This window comes from Brienomyrus brachyistius, chromosome 2 (assembly GCF_023856365.1).
Source record: "Brienomyrus brachyistius isolate T26 chromosome 2, BBRACH_0.4, whole genome shotgun sequence".
NCBI lineage: Eukaryota > Metazoa > Chordata > Actinopteri > Osteoglossiformes > Mormyridae > Brienomyrus > Brienomyrus brachyistius.
In genome coordinates this window covers 38,386,957-38,403,326 of record NC_064534.1, presented here as the reverse complement: position 1 = coordinate 38,403,326, position 16,370 = coordinate 38,386,957, and the positions used below count along the sequence as shown (strand labels likewise).

Sequence of the window (16,370 nt, the reverse complement as noted above, 5' to 3'; positions counted from 1 at the left end):
GCTAACAGCCACAAAATCTCCGCCGCACGAAGCCCACTGGTAGCTGTTGAATCACATGCTTCCCCAAAACGTCGCGCTGTCAGAACACTGGGAGCTACACACGCCAACAGGTCCATACTGCAGGCTGCAGCCAGAACAATTTTCTACATTCAAACATCGACGGCCTCTTCTCTCTAAAAATTCACCAGACCACTTCTACCACCAGCAAAGAAGTTTCCATCCCTAATTCCTCTGTGATTCCCACTAACCTAAACATTAAGTTGGCATTGAAGGGTGTGAATTACCCCGGCCAACCTGCTCTTTTAAAGACAGCTTTTAGCGAGTTTTGAAAGGAGGAGAAGAGCAGATAATATGCCAATAATATCGAATATTCTGTGGCGAAGTGGTTTTTGCATAGAAAACAAAGCGGTGAGTTTAAGAGGAATTATATCAGTACTTTGTTTAAAACTGTGTGTAAAAAGCTGTCTCTTTATTATTAACAATAAGTTGTAAAACGTGAATGGGGAGTGACAGTCTTCAAGTTTCTGAGAAGATCGCGCCCTGGTGGAATAAAGGCACGAACAGCTTACAGCATAATTAACAGGCAGTATTTAGAGTAAAACGTGTGTAAAAGCTGCCTTCATGAATGAGAGAAAAAAGAAATATATAAAATAGTAAAATAGACGGGGAGTGATAGATTTAAATTAATCGAGAAGTGGAGCGCCCCCTGTATAAAGTAAAAGTGAGAAAAGCTTACAGCACATGGTAATCCCAGTAGGTCTCCCATCCAAGTACTAACCAGACCCTATCCTGCTTGGCTTCTGAGATCAGACGAGATCGGGCGTGTTCAGGGTGGTATGGCCGTGAGCGAGAAAAACTACCAAAAACAACCCTTTTGCATTACACGCCTCTATACATGCCAGTTAGTCCCATTGGATCCTACTCCTGTTTTTTTTTTTTTTTTTTATCTGACTCACACTGCAGCCCCACCATCCAATCGGCAGTGCCGGAATCACACCAAACATTCACCAAACTACTCAGCCGGCAGCCTACCACAATTATTCCATTCTTTCCGCATCCGCACACTTCCTTCTCTTTAACTCCTTTTCACTACCGCACAGGTTAATCGCCGCACGTCCCCCGCCGGCAAACATTACTCCTTTGCCTACCGCATGCAGGCTTCTCTTAATGACCTTCTGTTCTCAACTCCGCTAACAGCCACAAAATCTCCGCCGCACGAAGCCCACTGGTAGCTGCTGAATCACATGCTTCCCCAAAACGTCGCGCTGTAAGAACACTGGGAGCTACACACACCAACAAGTCCATACTGCAGGCTACAGCCAGAACAATTTTCTACATTCAAACATTGACGGCCTCTTCTCTCTAAAAATTCACCAGACCGCTTCTACCACCAGCAAAGAAGTTTCCATCCCTAATTCCTCTGTGATTCCCACTAACCTAAACATTAAGCTGGCATTGAAGGGTGTGAATTACCCCGGCCAACCTGCTCTTTTAAATACAGCTTTTAGCAAGTTTTGAAAGGAGAAGAGCAGACCTTGCTATGCCAATAATAACGAGTCTTCTGTGTTGAAGTCGTTTTTGCATAGAAAACAAAGCGGTGAGTTGAAGAGGAATTATATTAGTACTTTGTTTAAAACTGTGTGTAAAAAGCTGTCTCTTCATTATTAACAATAAGTTGTAAAACGTGAATGGGGAGTGACAGTCTTCAAGTTTGTGAGAAGATCGCGCCCTGGTGGAATAAAGGCACGAACAGCTTACAGCAGCTATAATTACCAGGCAGTATTTAGAGTAAAACGGTGTGTAAAAGCTGCCTTTATGAATGAAAGAAAAAAAATATATATATAAAATAGTAAAACGGAAGGGGAGTGATAGATTTAAATTAATCGTGAAGTGGAGTGCCCCCTGTATTAAGTAAAAGTGAGAAAAGCTTACAGCACCTGGTATTCCCAGTAGGTCTCCCATCCAAGTACTAACCAGACCCTATCTTGCTTGGCTTCCGAGATCAGACGAGATCGGGCGTGTTCAGGGTGGTACGGCCGTGAGCGAGAAAAACTACCAAAAACAGCCCTTTTGCATTACACGCCTCTATACATGCCAGTTAGTCCAAGTGGATCCTACTCCTGTTTTTTTTTTTTTTTATCTGACTCACACTGCAGCCCCACCATCCAATCGGCAGTGCCGGAACCACACCAAACATTCACCAAACTACTCAGCCGGCAGCCTACCACAATTATTCCATTTTTTCCGCATCCGCACACTTCCTTCTCTTTAACTCCTTTTCACTACCGCAGAGGTTAATCGCCGCACGTCCCCCGTCGGCAAACATTACTCCTTTGCCTACCGCATGCAGGCTTCTCTTAATGACCTTCTGTTATCAACTCCGCTAACAGCCACAAAATCTCCGCCGCACGAAGCCCACTGGTAGCTGCTGAATCACATGGTTCCCCAAAACGTCGCGCTGTCAGAACACTGGGAGCTACACACCCCAACAAGTCCATACTGCAGGCTGCAGCCAGAACAATTTTCTACATTCAAACATCGACGGCCTCTTCTCTCTAAAAATTCACCAGACCGCTTCTACCACCAGCAAAGATGTTTTCATCCCTAATTCTTCTGTGATTCCCACTAACCTAAACATTAAGCTGGCATTGAAGGGTGTGAATTACCCCGGCCAACCTGCTCTTTTAAATACAGCTTTTAGCAAGTTTTGAAAGGAGGAGAAGAGCAGATAATATGCCAATAATATCGAATATTCTGTGGCGAAGTGGTTTTTGCATAGAAAACAAAGCGGTGAGTTTAAGAGGAATTATATCAGTACTTTGTTTAAAACTGTGTGTAAAAAGCTGTCTCTTTATTATTAACAATAAGTTGTAAAACGTGAATGGGGAGTGACAGTCTTCAAGTTTGTGAGAAGATCGCGCCCTGGTGGAATAAAGGCACGAACAGCTTACAGCAGCTATAATTACCAGGCAGTATTTAGAGTAAAACGGTGTGTAAAAGCTGCCTTTATGAATGAAAGAAAAAATATATATATATAAAATAGTAAAACGGAAGGGGAGTGATAGATTTAAATTAATCGTGAAGTGGAGTGCCCTCTGTATTAAGTAAAAGTGAGAAAAGCTTACAGCACCTGGTATTCCCAGTAGGTCTCCCATCCAAGTACTAACCAGACCCTATCTTGCTTGGCTTCCGAGATCGGACGAGATCGGGCGTGTTCAGGGTGGTACGGCCGTGAGCGAGAAAAACTACCAAAAACAGCCCTTTTGCATTACACGCCTCTATACATGCCAGTTAGTCCAAGTGGATCCTACTCCTGTTTTTTTTTTTTTTTATCTGACTCACACTGCAGCCCTACCATCCAATCGGCAGTGCCGGAACCACACCAAACATTCACCAAACTACTCAGCCGGCAGCCTACCACAATTATTCCATTCTTTCCGCATCCGCACACTTCCTTCTCTTTAACTCCTTTTCACTACCGCACAGGTTAATCGCCGCACGTCCCCCGTCGGCAAACATTACTCCTTTGCCTACCGCATGCAGGCTTCTCTTAATGACCTTCTGTTATCAACTCCGCTAACAGCCACAAACTCTCCGCCGCACGAAGCCCACTGGTAGCTGCTGAATCACATGCTTCCCCAAAACGTCGCGCTGTCAGAACACTGGGAGCTACACACACCAACAAGTCCATACTGCAGGCTGCAGCCAGAACAATTTTCTACATTCAAACATTGACGGCCTCTTCTCTCTAAAAATTCACCAGACCGCTTCTACCACCAGCAAAGAAGTTTCCATCCCTAATTCCTCTGTGATTCCCACTAACCTAAACATTAAGCTGGCATTGAAGGGTGTGAATTACCCCGGCCAACCTGCTCTTTTAAATACAGCTTTTAGCAAGTTTTGAAAGGAGGAGAAGAGCAGACCTTGCTATGCCAATAATAACGAGTCTTCTGTGGTGAAGTCGTTTTTGCATAGAAAACAAAGCGGTGAGTTGAAGAGGAATTATATTAGTACTTTGTTTAAAACTGTGTGTAAAAAGCTGTCTCTTTATTATTAACAATAAGTTGTAAAACGTGAATGGGGAGTGACAGTCTTCAAGTTTGTGAGAAGATCGCGCCCTGGTGGAATAAAGGCACGAACAGCTTACAGCAGCTATAATTACCAGGCAGTATTTAGAGTAAAACGGTGTGTAAAAGCTGCCTTTATGAATGAAAGAAAAAAAAAATATATATAAAATAGTAAAATGGAAGGGGAGTGATAGATTTGAATTAATCGTGAAGTGGAGTGCCCCCTGTATAAAGTAAAAGTGAGAAAAGCTTACAGCACGTGGTATTCCCAGTAGGTCTCCCATCCAAGTACTAACCAGACCCTATCTTGCTTGGCTTCCGAGATCAGACAAGATCGGGCGTGTTCAGGGTGGTACGGCCATGAGCGAGAAAAACTACCAAAAACAGTCCTTTTGCATTACACGCCTCTATACATGCCAGTTAGTCCAAGTGGATCCTACTCCTGTTTTTTTTTTTTTTTATCTGACTCACACTGCAGCCCCACCATCCAATCGGCAGTGCCGGAACCACACCAAACATTCACCAAACTACTCAGCCGGCAGCCTACCACAATTATTCCATTCTTTCCGCATCCGCACACTTCCTTCTCTTTAAGTCCTTTTCACTACCGCACAGGTTAATCGCCGCACGTCCCCCGCCGGCAAACATTACTCCTTTGCCTACCTCATGCAGGCTTCTCTTAACGACCCTCTGTTATCAACTCCGCTAACAGCCACAAAATCTCTGCCGCACGAAGCCCACTGGTAGCTGTTGAATCACATGCTTCCCCAAAACGTTACGCTGTCAGAACACTGGGAGCTACACACGCCAACAAGTCCATACTGCAGGCTGCAGCCAGAACATTTTTCTACATTGAAACATCGACGGCCTCTTCTCTCTAAAAATTCACCAGACCACTTCTACCATCAGCAAAGAAGTTTCCATCCCTAATTCCTCTGTGATTCCCACTAACCTAAACATTAATCTGGCAGTGAAGGGTGTGAATTACCCCGGCCAACCTGCTCTTTTAAATACAGCTTTTAGCAAGTTTTGAAAGGAGGAGAAGAGCAGACCTTGCTATACCAATAATATCGAGTCTTCTGTGGCGAAGTGGTTTTTGCATAGAAAACAAAGCGGTCAGTTGAAGAGGAATAATATCAGTACTTTGTTTAAAACTGTGTGTAAAAAGCTGTCTCTTTATCATTAACAATAAGTTGTAAAACGTGAATGGGGAGTGACAGTCTTCAAGTTTGTGAGAAGATCGCGCCCTGGTGGAATAAAGGCACGAACAGCTTACAGCACCTAGAATTACCAGGAAGTATTTAGAGTAAAACGGTTTCTAAAAGCTGCCTTTATGAATGAGAGAAAAAAAAAAATATATATATAAAATAGTAAAATGGAAGGGGAGTAATAGATTTAAATTAATCGTGAAGTGGAGCGCCCCCTGTATAAAGTAAAAGTGAGAAAAGCTTACAGCACCTGGTATTCCCTGGTGGTCTCCCATCCAAGTACTAACCAGACCCTACCCTGCTTAGCTTCCAAGATCAGACGAGATCGGGCGTGTTCAGGGTGGTATGGCTGTAAGCGAGAGATGCTACCAAAAACAGCCCTTTTGCATTACACGCGTCTATACATGCCAGATAGTCCCATTGGATCCTACTCCTGGTTTTTTTTTTTTTATCTGACTCACACTGCAGCCCCACCATCCAATCGGCAGCGCCGGACCCACACCAAACATTCACCAAACTACTCAGCCGGCAGCCTACCACAATTATTCCATTCTTTCCGCATCCGCACACTTCCTTCTTTTTAACTCCTTTTCACTACCGCACAGGTTAATCGCCGCACGTCCCCCGCCGGCAAACATTACTCCTTTGCCTACTGCATGTAGGCTTCTCTTAACGACCCTCTGTTATCAACTCCGCTAACAGCCACAAAATCTCCGCCGCACGAAGCCCACTGGTAGCTGCTGAATCACATGCTTCCCCAAAACATCGCGCTGTCAGAACACTGGGAGCTACACACACCAACAAGTCCATACTGCAGGCTGCAGCCAGAACAATTTTCTACATTCAAACATCGACGGCCTCTTCTCTCTAAAAATTCACCAGACCGCTTCTACCACCAGCAAAGAAGTTTCCATCCCTAATTCCTCTGTGATTCCCACTAACCTAAACATTAAGCTGGCATTGAAGGGTGTGAATTACCCCGGCCAATCTGTTCTTTTAAATACAGCTTTTAGCAAGTTTTGAAAGGAGAAGAGCAGAACTTGCTATGCCAATAATATCGAGTCTTCTGTGGCGAAGTGGTTTTTGCATAGAAAACAAAGCGGTCAGTTGAAGAGGAATAATATCAGTACTTTGTTTAAAACTGTGTGTAAAAAGCTGTCTCTTTATCATTAACAATAAGTTGTAAAACGTGAATGGGGAGTGACAGTCTTCAAGTTTGTGAGAAGATCGCGCCCTGGTGGAATAAAGGCACGAACAGCTTACAGCACCTAGAATTACCAGGAAGTATTTAGAGTAAAACGGTTTCTAAAAGCTGCCTTTATGAATGAGAGAAAAAAATATATATATATATAAAATAGTAAAATGGAAGGGGAGTGATAGATTTAAATTAATCGTGAAGTGGAGCGCCCCCTGTATAAAGTGAAAGTGAGAAAAGCTTACAGCCCCTGGTATTCCCAGGTGGTCTCCCATCCAAGTACTAACCAGACCCTTCGCTGCTTAGCTTCCGAGATCAGACGAGATCAGGGGTGTTCAGGGTGGTATGGCCGCAAGCGAGAGATGCTACCAAAAACAGCCCTTTTGCATTACACGCGTCTATACATGCCAGTTAGTCCCATTGGATCCTACTCCTGGTTTTTTTTTTTTTTTATCTGACTCACACTGCAGCCCCACCATCCAATCGGCAGCGCCGGACCCACACCAAACATTCACCAAACTACTCAGCCGGCAGCCTACCACAATTATTCCATTCTTTCCACATCCGCACACTTCCTTCTTTTTAACTCCTTTTCACTACCGCACAGGTTAATCGCCGCACGTCCCCCGCCGGCAAACATTACTCCTTTGCCTACTGCATGTAGGCTTCTCTTAACGACCCTCTGTTATCAACTCCGCTAACAGCCACAAAATCTCCGCCGCATGAAGCCCACTGGTAGCTGCTGAATCACATGCTTCCCCAAAACATCGCGCTGTCAGAACACTGGGAGCTACACACACCTACAAGTCCATACTGCAGGCTGCAGCCAGAACTATTTTCTACATTCAAACATCGACGGCCTCTTCTCTCTAAAAATTCACCAGACCGCTTCTACCACCAGCAAAGAAGTTTCCATCCCTAATTCCTCTGTGATTCCCACTAACCTAAACATTAAGCTGGCATTGAAGGGTGTGAATTACCCCGGCCAATCTGTTCTTTTAAATACAGCTTTTAGCAAGTTTTGAAAGGAGAAGAGCAGAACTTGCTATACCAATAATATCGAGTCTTCTGTGGCGAAGTGGTTTTTGCATAGAAAACAAAGCGGTCAGTTGAAGAGGAATAATATCAGTACTTTGTTTAAAACTGTGTGTAAAAAGCTGTCTCTTTATCATTAACAATAAGTTGTAAAACGTGAATGGGGAGTGACAGTCTTCAAGTTTGTGAGAAGATCGCGCCCTGGTGGAATAAAGGCATGAACAGCTTACAGCACCTAGAATTACCAGGAAGTATTTAGAGTAAAACGGTTTCTAAAAGCTGCCTTTATGAATGAGAGAAAAAAAAATATATATATATAAAATAGTAAAATGGAAGGGGAGTGATAGATTTAAATTAATCGTGAAGTGGAGCGCCCCCTGTATAAAGTAAAAGTGAGAAAAGCTTACAGCACCTGGTATTCCCAGGTGGTCTCCCATCCAAGTACTAACCACACCCTACCCTGCTTGGCTTCCGAGATCAGACGAGATCGGGCGTGTTCAGGGTGGTATGGCCGTGAGCGAGAAAAACTACCAAAAACAGCCCTTTTGCATTACACGCCTCTATACATGCCAGTTAGTCCCATTGGATCCTACTCCTGTTTTTTTTTTTTTATCTGACTCACACTGCAGCCCCACCATCCAATCGGCAGCGCCGGACCCACACCAAACATTCACCAAACTACTCAGCCGGCAGCCTACCACAATTATTCCATTCTTTCCGCATCCGCACACTTCCTTCTTTTTAACTCCTTTTCACTACCGCACAGGTTAATCGCCGCACGTCCCCCGCTAGCAAACATTACTCCTTTGCCTACTGCATGTAGGCTTCTCTTAACGACCCTCTGTTATCAACTCCGCTAACAGCCACAAAATCTCCGCTGCACAAAGCCCACTGGTAGCTGCTGAATCACATGCTTCCCCAAAACGTCGCGCTGTCAGAACACTGGGAGCTACACACACCAACAAGTCCATACTGCAGGCTGCAGCCAGAACTATTTTCTACATTCAAACATCGACGGCCTCTTCTCTCTAAAAATTCACCAGACCGCTTCTACCACCAGCAAAGAAGTTTCCATCCCTAATTCCTCTGTGATTCCCACTAACCTAAACATTAAGCTGGCATTGAAGGGTGTGAATTACCCCGGCCAATCTGTTCTTTTAAATACAGCTTTTAGCAAGTTTTGAAAGGAGAAGAGCAGAACTTGCTATGCCAATAATATCGAGTCTTCTGTGGCGAAGTGGTTTTTGCATAGAAAACAAAGCGGTCAGTTGAAGAGGAATAATATCAGTACTTTGTTTAAAACTGTGTGTAAAAAGCTGTCTCTTTATCATTAACAATAAGTTGTAAAACGTGAATGGGGAGTGACAGTCTTCAAGTTTGTGAGAAGATCGCGCACTGGTGGAATAAAGGCACGAACAGCTTAAAGCACCTAGAATTACCAGGAAGTATTTAGAGTAAAACGGTTTCTAAAAGCTGCCTTTAGGATTGAGAGAAAAAAATATATATATATATATAAAATAGTAAAATGGAAGGGGAGTGATAGATTTAAATTAATCGTGAAGTGGAGCGCCCCCTGTACAAAGTAAAAGTGAGAAAAGCTTACAGCACCTGGTATTCCCAGGTGGTCTCCCATCCAAGTACTAACCAGACCCTACCCAGCTTCCGAGATCAGATGAGATCGGGCGTGTTCAGGGTGGTATGGCCGTAAGCGAGAGTTGCTACCAAAAACAGCCCTTTTGCATTACACGCGTCTATACATGCCAGTTAGTCCCATTGGATCCTACTCCTGGTTTTTTTTTTTTTTATCTGACTCACACTGCAGCCCCACCATCCAATCGGCAGCGCCGGACCCACACCAAACATTCACCAAACTACTCAGCCGGCAGCCTACCACAATTATTCCATTCATTCCGCATCCGCACACTTCCTTCTTTTTAACTCCTTTTCACTACCGCACAGGTTAATCGCCGCACGTCCCCCGCCGGCAAACATTACTCCTTTGCCTACAGCATGCAGGCTTCTCTTAACGACCCTCTGTTATCAACTCCGCTAACAGCCACAAAATCTCCGCCGCACGAAGCCCACTGGTAGCTGCTGAATCACATGCTTCCCCAAAACGTCGCGCTGTCAGAACACTGGGAGCTACACACACCAACAAGTCCATACTGCAGGCTGCAGCCAGAACAATTTTCTACATTCAAACATCGACGGCCTCTTCTCTCTAAAAATTCACCAGACCGCTTCTACCACCAGCAAAGAAGTTTCCATCCCTAATTCCTCTGTGATTCCCACTAACCTAAACATTAAGCTGGCATTGAAGGGTGTGAATTACCCCGGCCAATCTGTTCTTTTAAATACAGCTTTTAGCAAGTTTTGAAAGGAGAAGAGCAGAACTTGCTATGCCAATAATATCGAGTCTTCTGTGGCGAAGTGCTTTTTGCATAGAAAACAAAGCGGTCAGTTGAAGAGGAATAATATCAGTACTTTGTTTAAAACTGTGTGTAAAAAGCTGTCTCTTTATCATTAACAATAAGTTGTAAAATGTGAATGGGGAGTGACAGTCTTCAAGTTTGTGAGAAGATCGCGCCCTGGTGGAATAAAGGCACGAACAGCTTACAGCACCTAGAATTACCAGGAAGTATTTAGAGTAAAACGGTTTCTAAAAGCTGCCTTTATGAATGAGAGAAAAAAAATATATATATATATAAAATAGTAAAATGGAAGGGGAGTGATAGATTTAAATTAATCGTGAAGTGGAGCGCCCCCTGTATAAAGTAAAAGTGAGAAAAGCTTACAGCACCTGGTATTCCCAGGAGGTCTCCCATCCAAGTACTAACCAGACCCTAACTTGTTTAGCTTCCAAGATCAGATGAGATCGGGCGTGTTCAGGGTGGTATGGCCGTAAGCGAGAGATGCTACCAAAAACAGCCCTTTTGCATTACACGCGTCTATACATGCCAGTTAGTCCCATTGGATCCTACTCCTGGTTTTTTTTTTTTTTATCTGACTCACACTGCAGCCCCACCATCCAATCGGCAGCGCCGGACCCACACCAAACATTCACCAAACTACTCAGCCGGCAGCCTACCACAATTATTCCATTCTTTCCGCATCCGCACACTTCCTTCTTTTTAACTCCTTTTCACTACCGCACAGGTTAATCGCCGCACGTCCCCCGCCGGCAAACATTACTCCTTTGTCTACTGCATGTAGGCTTCTCTTAACGACCCTCTGTTATCAACTCCGCTAACAGCCACAAAATCTCCGCCGCACGAAGCCCACTGGTAGCTGCTGAATCACATGCTTCCCCAAAACGTCGCGCTGTCAGAACACTGGGAGCTACACACACCAACAAGTCCATACTGCAGGCTGCAGCCAGAACAATTTTCTACATTCAAACATCGACGGCCTCTTCTCTCTAAAAATTCACCAGACCGCTTATACCACCAGCAAAGAAGTTTCCATCCCTAATTCCTCTGTGATTCCCACTAACCTAAATATTAAGCTGGCATTGAAGGGTGTGAATTACCCCGGCCAATCTGTTCTTTTAAATACAGCTTTTAGCAAGTTTTGAAAGGAGAAGAGCAGAACTTGCTATGCCAATAATATCGAGTCTTCTGTGGCGAAGTGGTTTTTGCATAGAAAACAAAGCGGTCAGTTGAAGAGGAATAATATCAGTACTTTGTTTAAAACTGTGTGTAAAAAGCTGTCTCTTTATCATTAACAATAAGTTGTAAAACGTGAATGGGGAGTGACAGTCTTCAAGTTTGTGAGAAGATCGCGCACTGGTGGAATAAAGGCACGAATAGCTTAAAGCACCTAGAATTACCAGGAAGTATTTAGAGTAAAACGGTTTCTAAAAGCTGCCTTTAGGAATGAGAGAAAAAAAAAAAAATATATATATAAAATAGTAAAATGGAAGGGGAGTGATAGATTTAAATTAATCGTGAAGTGGAGCGCCCCCTGTACAAAGTAAAAGTGAGAAAAGCTTACAGCACCTGGTATTCCCAGGAGGTCTCCCATCCAAGTACTAACCAGACCCTAACTTGTTTAGCTTCCAAGATCAGATGAGATCGGGCGTGTTCAGGGTGGTATGGCCGTAAGCGAGAGATGCTACCAAAAACAGCCCTTTTGCATTACACGCGTCTATACATGCCAGTTAGTCCCATTGGATCCTACTCCTGGTTTTTTTTTTTTTTATCTGACTCACACTGCAGCCCCACCATCCAATCGGCAGCGCCGGACCCACACCAAACATTCACCAAACTACTCAGCCGGCAGCCTACCACAATTATTCCATTCTTTCCGCATCCGCACACTTCCTTCTTTTTAACTCCTTTTCACTACCGCACAGGTTAATCGCCGCACGTCCCCCGCCGGCAAACATTACTCCTTTGTCTACTGCATGTAGGCTTCTCTTAACGACCCTCTGTTATCAACTCCGCTAACAGCCACAAAATCTCCGCCGCACGAAGCCCACTGGTAGCTGCTGAATCACATGCTTCCCCAAAACATCGCGCTGTCAGAACACTGGGAGCTACACACACCAACAAGTCCATACTGCAGGCTGCAGCCAGAACAATTTTCTACATTCAAACATCGACGGCCTCTTCTCTCTAAAAATTCACCAGACCGCTTCTACCACCAGCAAAGAAGTTTCCATCCCTAATTCCTCTGTGATTCCCACTAACCTAAACATTAAGCTGGCATTGAAGGGTGTGAATTACCCCGGCCAATCTGTTCTTTTAAATACAGCTTTTAGCAAGTTTTGAAAGGAGAAGAGCAGAACTTGCTATGCCAATAATATCGAGTCTTCTGTGGCGAAGTGGTTTTTGCATAGAAAACAAAGCGGTCAGTTGAAGAGGAATAATATCAGTACTTTGTTTAAAACTGTGTGTAAAAAGCTGTCTCTTTATCATTAACAATAAGTTGTAAAACGTGAATGGGGAGTGACAGTCTTCAAGTTTGTGAGAAGATCGCGCCCTGGTGGAATAAAGGCACGAACAGCTTACAGCACCTAGAATTACCAGGAAGTATTTAGAGTAAAACGGTTTCTAAAAGCTGCCTTTATGAATGAGAGAAAAAAATATATATATATATATAAAATAGTAAAATGGAAGGGGAGTGATAGATTTAAATTAATCGTGAAGTGGAGCGCCCCCTGTATAAAGTGAAAGTGAGAAAAGCTTACAGCCCCTGGTATTCCCAGGTGGTCTCCCATCCAAGTACTAACCAGGCCATTCGCTGCTTAGCTTCCGAGATCAGACGAGATCAGGGGTGTTCAGGGTGGTATGGCCGCAAGCGAGAGATGCTACCAAAAACAGCCCTTTTGCATTACACGCGTCTATACATGCCAGTTAGTCCCATTGGATCCTACTCCTGTTTTTTTTTTTTTTTATCTGACTCACACTGCAGCCCCACCATCCAATCGGCAGCGCCGGACCCACACCAAACATTCACCAAACTACTCAGCCGGCAGCCTACCACAATTATTCCATTCTTTCCACATCCGCACACTTCCTTCTTTTTAACTCCTTTTCACTACCGCACAGGTTAATCGCCGCACGTCCCCCGCCGGCAAACATTACTCCTTTGCCTACTGCATGTAGGCTTCTCTTAACGACCCTCTGTTATCAACTCCGCTAACAGCCACAAAATCTCCGCCGCACGAAGCCCACTGGTAGCTGCTGAATCACATGCTTCCCCAAAACATCGCGCTGTCAGAACACTGGGAGCTACACACACCAACAAGTCCATACTGCAGGCTGCAGCCAGAACTATTTTCTACATTCAAACATCGACGGCCTCTTCTCTCTAAAAATTCACCAGACCGCTTCTACCACCAGCAAAGAAGTTTCCATCCCTAATTCCTCTGTGATTCCCACTAACCTAAACATTAAGCTGGCATTGAAGGGTGTGAATTACCCCGGCCAATCTGTTCTTTTAAATACAGCTTTTAGCAAGTTTTGAAAGGAGAAGAGCAGAACTTGCTATACCAATAATATCGAGTCTTCTGTGGCGAAGTGGTTTTTGCATAGAAAACAAAGCGGTCAGTTGAAGAGGAATAATATCAGTACTTTGTTTAAAACTGTGTGTAAAAAGCTGTCTCTTTATCATTAACAATAAGTTGTAAAACGTGAATGGGGAGTGACAGTCTTCAAGTTTGTGAGAAGATCGCGCCCTGGTGGAATAAAGGCACGAACAGCTTACAGCACCTAGAATTACCAGGAAGTATTTAGAGTAAAATGGTTTCTAAAAGCTGCCTTTATGAATGAGAGAAAAAAATATATATATATAAAATAGTAAAATGGAAGGGGAGTGATAGATTTAAATTAATCGTGAAGTGGAGCGCCCCCTGTATAAAGTAAAAGTGAGAAAAGCTTACAGCACGTGGTATTCCCAGGTGGTCTCCCATCCAAGTACTAACCACACCCTACCCTGCTTGGCTTCCGAGATCAGACGAGATCGGGCGTGTTCAGGGTGGTATGGCCGTGAGCGAGAAAAACTACCAAAAACAGCCCTTTTGCATTACACGCCTCTATACATGCCAGTTAGTCCCATTGGATCCTACTCCTGTTTTTTTTTTTTTTATCTGACTCACACTGCAGCCCCACCATCCAATCGGCAGCGCCGGACCCACACCAAACATTCACCAAACTACTCAGCCGGCAGCCTACCACAATTATTCCATTCTTTCCGCATCCGCACACTTCCTTCTTTTTAACTCCTTTTCACTACCGCACAGGTTAATCGCCGCACGTCCCCCGCCAGCAAACATTACTCCTTTGCCTACTGCATGTAGGCTTCTCTTAACGACCCTCTGTTATCAACTCCGCTAACAGCCACAAAATCTCCGCTGCACAAAGCCCACTGGTAGCTGCTGAATCACATGCTTCCCCAAAACGTCGCGCTGTCAGAACACTGGGAGCTACACACACCAACAAGTCCATACTGCAGGCTGCAGCCAGAACTATTTTCTACATTCAAACATCGACGGCCTCTTCTCTCTAAAAATTCACCAGACCGCTTCTACCACCAGCAAAGAAGTTTCCATCCCTAATTCCTCTGTGATTCCCACTAACCTAAACATTAAGCTGGCATTGAAGGGTGTGAATTACCCCGGCCAATCTGTTCTTTTAAATACAGCTTTTAGCAAGTTTTGAAAGGAGAAGAGCAGAACTTGCTATGCCAATAATATCGAGTCTTCTGTGGCAAAGTGGTTTTTGCATAGAAAACAAAGCGGTCAGTTGAAGAGGAATAATATCAGTACTTTGTTTAAAACTGTGTGTAAAAAGCTGTCTCTTTATCATTAACAATAAGTTGTAAAACGTGAATGGGGAGTGACAGTCTTCAAGTTTGTGAGAAGATCGCGCACTGGTGGAATAAAGGCACGAACAGCTTAAAGCACCTAGAATTACCAGGAAGTATTTAGAGTAAAACGGTGTCTAAAAGCTGCCTTTAGGAATGAGAGAAAAAAAAAAAAATATATATATAAAATAGTAAAATGGAAGGGGAGTGATAGATTTAAATTAATCGTGAAGTGGAGCGCCCCCTGTACAAAGTAAAAGTGAGAAAAGCTTACAGCACCTGGTATTCCCAGGTGGTCTCCCATCCAAGTACTAACCAGACCCTACCCAGCTTCCGAGATCAGATGAGATCGGGCGTGTTCAGGGTGGTATGGCCGTAAGCGAGAGTTGCTACCAAAAACAGCCCTTTTGCATTACACGCGTCTATACATGCCAGTTAGTCCCATTGGATCCTACTCCTGGTTTTTTTTTTTTTTCATCTGACTCACACTGCAGCCCCACCATCCAATCGGCAGCGCCGGACCCACACCAAACATTCACCAAACTACTCAGCCGGCAGCCTACCACAATTATTCCATTCATTCCGCATCCGCACACTTCCTTCTTTTTAACTCCTTTTCACTACCGCACAGGTTAATCGCCGCACGTCCCCCGCCGGCAAACATTACTCCTTTGCCTACAGCATGCAGGCTTCTCTTAACGACCCTCTGTTATCAACTCCGCTAACAGCCACAAAATCTCCGCCGCACGAAGCCCACTGGTAGCTGCTGAATCACATGCTTCCCCAAAACGTCGCGCTGTCAGAACACTGGGAGCTACACACACCAACAAGTCCATACTGCAGGCTGCAGCCAGAACAATTTTCTACATTCAAACATCGACGGCCTCTTCTCTCTAAAAATTCACCAGACCGCTTCTACCACCAGCAAAGAAGTTTCCATCCCTAATTCCTCTGTGATTCCCACTAACCTAAACATTAAGCTGGCATTGAAGGGTGTGAATTACCCCGGCCAATCTGTTCTTTTAAATACAGCTTTTAGCAAGTTTTGAAAGGAGAAGAGCAGAACTTGCTATGCCAATAATATCGAGTCTTCTGTGGCGAAGTGGTTTTTGCATAGAAAACAAAGCGGTCAGTTGAAGAGGAATAATATCAGTACTTTGTTTAAAACTGTGTGTAAAAAGCTGTCTCTTTATCATTAACAATAAGTTGTAAAACGTGAATGGGGAGTGACAGTCTTCAAGTTTGTGAGAAGATCGCGCCCTGGTGGAATAAAGGCACGAACAGCTTACAGCACCTAGAATTACCAGGAAGTATTTAGAGTAAAACGGTTTCTAAAAGCTGCCTTTATGAATGAGAGAAAAAAAAAAATATATATATATAAAATAGTAAAATGGAAGGGGAGTGATAGATTTAAATTAATCGTGAAGTGGAGCGCCCCCTGTATAAAGTAAAAGTGAGAAAAGCTTACAGCACCTGGTATTCCCAGGAGGTCTCCCATCCAAGTACTAACCAGACCCTAACCTGTTTAGCTTCCAAGATCAGATGAGATCGGGCGTG

At 44.1% G+C, this 16,370-nt stretch overlaps 8 non-coding genes and 6 pseudogenes across 8 annotated transcripts in view; all 14 read right to left on the bottom strand.

Moving 5' to 3' along the window:
- Positions 1 to 729: 729 nt before the first annotated feature.
- On the bottom strand, positions 730 to 848 carry LOC125732025 (5S ribosomal RNA; annotated as a pseudogene).
- Positions 849 to 1,925: 1,077 nt separating this feature from the next.
- LOC125731566 (5S ribosomal RNA) lies at positions 1,926 to 2,044 on the bottom strand (annotated as a pseudogene).
- Positions 2,045 to 3,118: 1,074 nt separating this feature from the next.
- Positions 3,119 to 3,237, bottom strand: LOC125731414 (5S ribosomal RNA; annotated as a pseudogene).
- Positions 3,238 to 4,314: 1,077 nt separating this feature from the next.
- LOC125732099 (5S ribosomal RNA) lies at positions 4,315 to 4,433 on the bottom strand (annotated as a pseudogene).
- A 1,080-nt stretch (positions 4,434 to 5,513) lies between these two features.
- Positions 5,514 to 5,632, bottom strand: LOC125734604 (5S ribosomal RNA). Its single transcript, XR_007393909.1, has one exon. It is a non-coding gene; the product is annotated as a 5S ribosomal RNA (ribosomal RNA).
- Positions 5,633 to 6,708: 1,076 nt separating this feature from the next.
- On the bottom strand, positions 6,709 to 6,827 carry LOC125730931 (5S ribosomal RNA). The gene has a single exon (XR_007391224.1). It is a non-coding gene; the product is annotated as a 5S ribosomal RNA (ribosomal RNA).
- A 1,078-nt stretch (positions 6,828 to 7,905) lies between these two features.
- On the bottom strand, positions 7,906 to 8,024 carry LOC125736687 (5S ribosomal RNA). The gene has a single exon (XR_007395961.1). It is a non-coding gene; the product is annotated as a 5S ribosomal RNA (ribosomal RNA).
- Positions 8,025 to 9,101: 1,077 nt separating this feature from the next.
- LOC125731498 (5S ribosomal RNA) lies at positions 9,102 to 9,215 on the bottom strand (annotated as a pseudogene).
- Positions 9,216 to 10,293: 1,078 nt separating this feature from the next.
- Positions 10,294 to 10,412, bottom strand: LOC125736909 (5S ribosomal RNA). The gene has a single exon (XR_007396176.1). It is a non-coding gene; the product is annotated as a 5S ribosomal RNA (ribosomal RNA).
- A 1,079-nt stretch (positions 10,413 to 11,491) lies between these two features.
- On the bottom strand, positions 11,492 to 11,610 carry LOC125736908 (5S ribosomal RNA). The gene has a single exon (XR_007396175.1). It is a non-coding gene; the product is annotated as a 5S ribosomal RNA (ribosomal RNA).
- Positions 11,611 to 12,689: 1,079 nt separating this feature from the next.
- LOC125731295 (5S ribosomal RNA) lies at positions 12,690 to 12,808 on the bottom strand. The gene has a single exon (XR_007391581.1). It is a non-coding gene; the product is annotated as a 5S ribosomal RNA (ribosomal RNA).
- Positions 12,809 to 13,883: 1,075 nt separating this feature from the next.
- LOC125734914 (5S ribosomal RNA) lies at positions 13,884 to 14,002 on the bottom strand. Its single transcript, XR_007394216.1, has one exon. It is a non-coding gene; the product is annotated as a 5S ribosomal RNA (ribosomal RNA).
- A 1,078-nt stretch (positions 14,003 to 15,080) lies between these two features.
- LOC125731497 (5S ribosomal RNA) lies at positions 15,081 to 15,194 on the bottom strand (annotated as a pseudogene).
- Positions 15,195 to 16,274: 1,080 nt separating this feature from the next.
- The window catches only part of LOC125735503 (5S ribosomal RNA), a 119-nt gene continuing 23 nt past the window's right edge, over positions 16,275 to 16,370 (bottom strand). The window contains exon 1 of the ribosomal RNA XR_007394798.1: positions 16,275 to 16,370. This exon is cut by the window's right edge and continues 23 nt beyond it. This is a non-coding gene — a ribosomal RNA (5S ribosomal RNA).